We start from the raw sequence: 6,000 nt of genomic DNA on the forward strand, positions 1-6,000 counted from the left end.
TCCTCAATGCTGTATTCCCACTGTACCAGCCAAAGAGAGTCCCTCCTCAGTCTCAAAAATCACACAGCCCCCAGTGTCCACAGCACTGCTTCCCTGTCCCCTCTGCTTGAAATGCCTTGTCCGCCTCTCACTCTGGAAATGCTCCATTTCTATAATGCCTTCTGCAGTCCCACTAACGCATCTGCCTTCCTTCTCCCTGCCCTCGTAGCTGCTCCCATACGCTTCTCAGGGATGTTTGTGTTCTAGGCAGGCTCATGGCTACTTCTGAATGTCTTGGTCCTCCTAATTAGATGGTGACTTCCCCCAGGAGAACACACAGTCCTCCAACCTCAGCAGGTCACATGAGGGCCTCACACATGGAGTTGTTCCATGTTTGTCCATGGATGCGCGGGAAAAGTTTTTACTCGTTTTGTTGCGCTTATCCACCAGGATCCTACATCTGAAAGCAGCTGTTGTAAAAAGAACAACTACTAGCCAGGCTCGGTGGCTCAGCCTGTAATCCCGCGCCTTTGGGAGGCTGAGGTGAGTGGATTGCCTGAGCCTGCGGGTTCAAGATCCACCTGGGCAGCGAGACCTCATCTCTACAATAAAATAAAAAAATCAGCTGGGTGTGGTAGCGCATGCCTGTAATTCCGGCTACTCGGAAGGCTGAGGCGGAAGGATCGCCGGAGCCAGCAGGTCGAGGCCACCGCACTCCAGTCTGGGCGACAGAGTGAGACTCCAACTCAAAAAAAAAAAAAGAACAACTATTTATTAGCGACGGCACCAAAAACACCAACACCCTTCACGTAGGCTGCTGAAGAGTCATGCCCACGCCCTCTGTTCTTAGTAAAAGTCACTCGAGGCACTTCTTGTCTCTCCCGTTGATATGCTTGTTATGAGCGATGCCTAATCTTTTCTGAGAACAGGAGGATATGTGATCTTAGAAAGGAGAACACAACAGCCAAGTAGATCATCTATTTCTGATTAGAAGTTTCTAGGAGATAGCTCATTCTTGTAGAGAGGCCTTTATACCACTCAACGTCTTCAAAAAAGAACAGAAAATCGTGTCAATGGCTTCGTATTTCTGGGTCTGTCCTGGGAGGCCTGCCAAGATGGTGAGCGGCTGCATTTCCTAAAGCTTGGTTAGGTTGTCAGGCTGTGCGAATCCCTTGGTGAAGCCTCTTTGGGAAAAAAATCTCGGTTGAAAGTCTGGTTTGACAGAATGGGTTTTGCCTATAATTTCTGAACAGCTTTGGAAGGAAAAGCAGATAGGCGCACTCTTTGAGGACATAGAAGATGCCACTTTATGTCATCAAAGTATTCTTTCTAAGCACCTGTAGGGAGCAACTGTGGCACCTGGATCTACTCGGAGTGATGGTTTTTGCTGAGTCTCTTTTCCCCCCGTCCCACTGTTCTTCCCTGGGAGATAAAAATTCTCTTGCTTACCTAAAGCTTAAACCATCAGGAGAAGTGATGAGGCGCTCTCCTATTACCCCCCAGCCCCACCCCCTTCCCCTGTGCACTAATTCTGGGGGTGTGGGGATGATTGGCAAACGGTTAAAATACTGTAGATCTGATCTCATAATGACCTTAAGTCCTGGAGACCCAGTTTTAGACATTCTTTGTATTCTTCAGTCAGACCCTAGTCCTGATTTCAAGTTTGGAAAATAATCCGTAAGTCCACTCCTAATTCATAAAGCTGCTTCTCTGTGTGGGGAGAGAATGGTTCTCTGGACACTGCTAATCTGCTGTAGGCCTGAAACAGAGTGAGAGCGCCCAGAGTAGGTGGGAAGAGTTGGAATCTGTCCCTTGATCTTTGCTGGTACGGAAACAGGGTGCCCAGGGGCTCTTCCAAGTTACAGGAGAGAAGGGGCAGGCTGGAAGGAACGAAATCAGAAGCCTGGGCCTCCTCCATTCCTCCCCCAACCCACCACACTGCTGCCTGGGCATCTTTTATCTCAGCCCAGGAACCACTAAAGTCACTTGCGACTTTACTGACTCCTAAGGCCTTGACAGATTTTGTTTTTCCCTGTGTGTTTCAAAGAGTTTCCATCTTTTTCTTTTTTTTTTTTTTTTGAGTTGGAGTCTCACTCTGTGCCCAGACTGGAGTGCAGTGGCTGCTCCCGGCCACCACAGCCTCGACCTGCTGGGCTCTGGTGATCCTTCCGCCTCAGCTTTCCGAGTAGCGGGAACTACAGGAGCGCGCTAACACGCCCGGCTCATTTTTTGATTTATTGTAGAGATGAGGTCTCGCCAAGTTGCCCAGGCGGGTCTCAAACCCGCAGGCTCAGGCAATCCACTCACCTCAGCCTCTCAAAGGTGCGGGATTACAGGCTGAGCCACCAAGCCCAGCTCAAAGTGTTCCCATCTATCTGTGCTGTAGCTCTTGTCACATGGGAGTAAAATTAGCTGTGAACATTTTTGTCTCCCTAACTGGACTGGGAATTCTTTTTTTTTTTTTTTTTTTTTTGAGTTAGAGTGTCACTCTGTCGCCCAGGCTGGAGTGCAGTGGAACACTCACAGACACCCCAGCTGCAACTCGCAACTCGCTGGGCTCAGGCAGTCCTTCCGCCTCAGTCTTCCAAGTAGCCGGAACTATAGATGCATGCTACCACACCCAGCTAATCTTTTGATATATTGTAGAGACAAGGTCTCACCAAGTTGTCCAGGCTGGTCTTGAATCCCTGGGCACAGGCAATCCTCGACCTCCCAAAGTGTGGGATTATAGGCTTGAGCCACTGTGTCCAGCCTAGACTGGGAATTCGTGGCCCAGGGTCGTGCTTTACGCTTTTTAAATTCCTATCCCAAAGCCTAGCAAAGGGCTTATCAGCTAGAATGTGCTCCTTATCAGTTAAATGAATGAATGGAGTTCAGCTTTTGGGGCCTAAAGTATGGTTGTTATAAGATCAGAAACTGTTTGGAAGTTGTTTGTTGGATTATTTGGCTCTCTACGGTGTTATAAATATGTCTCTTGTTCACTTGTATACCTAATCCTGAACTGTACTCCACATCTTTAAAATAAAATATTTAAAAAGTCTCTATGCTCTCCTTTTGTATTTAGAAAATTATTTTATTTTATTGTTTTTTATTTTTAAAAATTTTATTGTACTTTTTTTTTTTTTAATAAGAGATGAGTTCTCACTATGTTGCCCAGGCTGGTCTCAAACTACCGAACTCAAACAATCCTCTTGCCTCAGCCTCTCAAAATGCTGGGATTACAGATGTTAGCCACCGCAACCAGCCTAGAAAATTATTTTTAAAATTACCAGGCTGTTTTAATCAGGTTGTAACAAGGCTCCTTAAAAACAGGTGGTTTCTTGCTTTTCCCTCTGGTCCTCAACAAGGAAAGTTCCAGGGGCAAACGGGGGTGACAGCTAGGATTAAGGCGAGCAAACCTCAAGAAGATAGAGCTCCGGCCTGCTCTTTTTCACATCGTGATTTTAGAGTTGATGAGGTTAATTTTTTTCTGTTGGTGTCACAGGCAAGCAGCGCCTTTCTATACGTGTGTCAGCATCCTCACAAGCGTGTTGGCTCCAGGAAACTCTCCCAACTTGTGACTGGAAAAGCGAACTCCCAGCAAGTCCATTGATCATATGACTGAAGTAAGCGAAAGGCAATCCTTTTTGAAATGTGAGTTACGGAACTTGTAATGTGCCATTTTTCTAAGTCTAATGTGAGAGGGGAGGACACTGGGACAAGTTTGTCACTTAAACGGGGCACATGGAGTTAGTTGTCTTTAGGGCTTAATTTCCCCCACGCCTTGTCCTGGAACATAGTCATACTCTAACATGATAAATTTGGATGAAACCATTGATTAAGTACCAAGAGTTGCTTACAAATATGGAGGAGGCATTTGAGTTTGATAAATTATTGTCTTCTAGGTCTATTTAAACACACCATTGAGGGTTTGTCTTTTGAATTGGAGTCTCATTCTGTCACCCAGGCTGGAGTGCTGTGGCACGCTCATGGCCACCACAGCCTCGACTTGGTGGACTCAGGTGATCCTTTTGCCTCAGCCTTCCTAGTAGCTAGAACTACAGGTACGCACTACCATACCTGCCTAATTTTTTGATTTATTGTAGAAACGAGGTTTCACCTAGTTGCCGAAGCTGGTCTCGAACCACTAGACTCAGGCAATCCTCTTTCCTCCGCCTCCCGAAGTGCTGGGATTACAGGCGTGAGCCCGCGCCCGGCTTTGGGTGAAGGTCTAACATCTAATCTATGCAAGGAATATTTTATTGGAAGAAAGCTAAGAAGCTTTGGAAACGAGAAACAATGTAGATCTCTCAACTAGGCAGATATGGTTTAGAATTTTCCCAAGAAGGATAAAAGTGAGCGATACAGTCAACCATAAATTTGAAAAGCTTCACTAAAAAATGAAAGGAGGCCGGGCTCGGTGGCTCAGCCTGTAATCCCGCGCTTAGGGAGGCCGAGGTGAGTGAATTGCCTGACCCCACGGGTTCGAGACCCGCCTGTTCAACTTGGCGAGACCTCATCTCTACAATAAATAAAAAAAATTAGCCGGGTGTGGTAGCACGCGCCTGTAGTCCCAGCTGCTTGGAAGGCTGAGACAGAAGGATTGCTGGAGCCCAGCAGGTCAAGGCTGCGGTGGCCGGGAGTGGCCACTGCACTCCAGTCTGGGTGACAGAGTGAGACTCCAACTCAAAAAATAAAAATAAAAAAAGAAACGATTCCTACATTTCTTTTCCCTTCCATCAAAATGGTATTGCCATGAGACCACATACCTTGAGCGAATGGAACAAAATGGTACTATTTGCATTCACACTAAAAGTATAACATATGAAATATTTACTTCCCGGTTTCAAGAAGTGAATATAAACCACAGAGAGGGAAAATCCATGGTCTCTAGACTTTGTTTTTTTTTAAAAAAAAAAAAAATCGTGGCAGTGGTTGTATGGACAAGTAACACTGTTCTAAAGGCGGTCAAGTTCAGAGGGATCAAGCCAATGAACATTTTTTAGTTCTTGGTTCTCTATCTCTTCCATAACTCACTTGTGTGGTACTGGTCCTCATTAAATGTTTAGCAAGTTGGCTGCGATGGCTCATGCCTGTAATCCCAGCACTTTGGGAGGCAAAGGTGAGAGGACTGCCTGAGTCCAGGGGCTCGAGACCAGCCTGGGAAAATTGGTGAGACCTCGTCTCAACAATAAATAAAAAAATTAGCCAGGCATGGAGGCACACACCTGTATTTCCAGCTACTTGGAAGGCTGGGGCAGAAGGATCACCTGAGCCCAGCAAGTCGAGGCTGCGGTGGTCTTGAGTATGCCACTGCACTCCAGCTTGGGCGACAGAATGAGACTCTGTGTCAATAAATAGGTAAATAGACAAACAAAAGAGGGCCAATCCCCCACCAGGGCCACCGCTCTGCCTGACTGAGGACTCAGCCCCTTGATAGTCCTGGGGACAGAAGTGTCTCTCTTGACAAAACGCCCCCACGTCACTCTGCTTCTCTGCATTCCAGTGCAATTAATTTTATCAGATGTTTGGAATAAAATTACAACCTTCCTCTCCCATTAGGGTGAACATTTAAAATTACATTTATGGAAAATTACACTGACACACACTTCTATTACAAGCCAAACTCCAGGCTATTAGACTATTGGCCAAATTCCACTGAAAGGGGATATTAAGTAAATTAGTCGAGCTGATTAAAAACACCTTCATCAAAGTAGAACATTGGTACCAACAGTATTAAGCGCCGAACTACGGATTTTTTAAGTTTTATTTATTTTTTTAAATATGTGGGGCACAATTCAGGGTTAGGGACACAAATGTCCATTACGCAGGTGCGTTTGTTGATGAGGCGTGCCCCCTCGCAGTTTCCCACTACTTCCGATCTACTGCTTTTTGAATTCTCTTTTCTTTCCTTTTTATTTGCTCACAGCCGGTGGCACGTCGGCAGGGAGGAAGCGTGATCGCCCCCTCCCCTTCGCGCTCGCGGGGGCGGAGGGGCACTGACCCGCCGCTGGGGTCCGGCGAGGGGGCGGCGGGCGGAGG

At 46.6% G+C, this 6,000-nt stretch overlaps 1 protein-coding gene across 1 annotated transcript in view; it reads left to right on the forward strand.

The window, feature by feature from the left end:
* B3GLCT (beta 3-glucosyltransferase) overlaps nucleotides 1–6,000 on the forward strand; it is a 151,862-nt gene that overhangs the window by 31,434 nt on the left and 114,428 nt on the right. The gene's annotated exons all lie outside the window — the stretch shown is intronic.

The sequence above is a fragment of the Carlito syrichta genome, unplaced genomic scaffold, assembly GCF_000164805.1.
Source record: "Carlito syrichta isolate Samal-C Ts95f unplaced genomic scaffold, Tarsius_syrichta-2.0.1 Scaffold301633, whole genome shotgun sequence".
NCBI classification, from domain to species: Eukaryota; Metazoa; Chordata; class Mammalia; order Primates; family Tarsiidae; genus Carlito; species Carlito syrichta.